We start from the raw sequence: 1,425 nt of genomic DNA on the forward strand, positions 1-1,425 counted from the left end.
TTGATTACTGAAGAGATTACTTTGCATTTTATTGTCATTTGTTCCATTTAATATTTAGTCCTTTCAGATGGAAAACATTTATACATATAGATGATGCGATCCAAAGAGCGATTGAACAGCGGTGAAACACTTTCTTATGATGTGTTACATTCATACGAGCAGACAGAGAAGTAAGTTTGAAGTAAGTTTGGAGCAGCTGAAATAGAAATAAACCTTGTGTAAATTGTCATGTGAACATTTTGCTTTATGCTAAGCTAAAATGCTACTTCTAGACATTTTACATACATCTGTTACCAGACATGATCATATTTTTTTACCAAGAAAATCCATGTATGTTCATATATATATATATATATATATATTTTTTTTTTTTCTCTAGTAAGACCTTTGATATTAGGGCAAAAATCTTATTCTTGATAATAATTTTTGTATTGTTTTCCAGTAAAAATATCTAAAAATCATTCAAACAAGATCAATTTGATTTATCTTGTTTTAGACAGAACACTGCATAAGATATTTAGGTTTTTCAGATTATGTATTTTTAACATGTGTATTTTGTCTTACTGTACTGGCAGAGTTTTTAAAGTCAAAACAAGTGAAAAAATCTTCCAGTGCTGAAGAAGTAATCCAAAGTATTTAGAATACGTTACTGACCTTGAGTAATCCAACAGAATACGTTACAAATTACATTTTTCAGCATGTATTCTGTAATCTGTAATGGAATACTTTTTAAAAGTAACCCTCCCAACCCTAAATACATGATAGGGCTACAGCTATGGGAAACACCTGTTCACCCACCATCGCTAACTATTTTTGTTGCATACTGTAGCAGAAGGTAATGAATTTGCTTATTTTTATGTAAGTTTGAATGAAAATGTGTCTCCTTAATATTTGTATTATGCGTTATTTGTTTTATCAAAGAAATGCGATACTCAGGATGATGCTGTTTTGAGAATATATGTAATCATTAGTATAGTCACTCCGCTATGCCGAACCTAAAAACGCCATTTAGCCATGACTACATTTCTATGTAACTGCTTAAAAATATATTATATTATGATATTGTTAAACTTGCTAAGTGTGAAAGAAAAACTAGTTGAAATTATATTAAAATTTGGTTTAATAAAAAAGTAAAATGGATACATATAGACTGTACAGGGAATTAGCTATGTTGGTGTAGTTGGTACAAGATGTTTATAATATGCTTCAATGTTATTTTTAGTGTCCAAAATCCAATAGTATCGTCGTGCTGGAAAATTGTGTTAATGAGGGAAATTTCAGTCCGCGCCTACAAACTCATTTGTACATTTAAGTGGCGTGATGAGAGGTTGAAGGGTTAAATTTCACATACAGCTCCAGCCAACCGGCTCCTCCAGCAGTGATCTGTGATTACCGGGGCAAGAGGGGAGGCGCATATATTCCGCA

The sequence above is a fragment of the Myxocyprinus asiaticus genome, chromosome 14, assembly GCF_019703515.2.
Source record: "Myxocyprinus asiaticus isolate MX2 ecotype Aquarium Trade chromosome 14, UBuf_Myxa_2, whole genome shotgun sequence".
NCBI classification, from domain to species: domain Eukaryota; kingdom Metazoa; phylum Chordata; class Actinopteri; order Cypriniformes; family Catostomidae; genus Myxocyprinus; species Myxocyprinus asiaticus.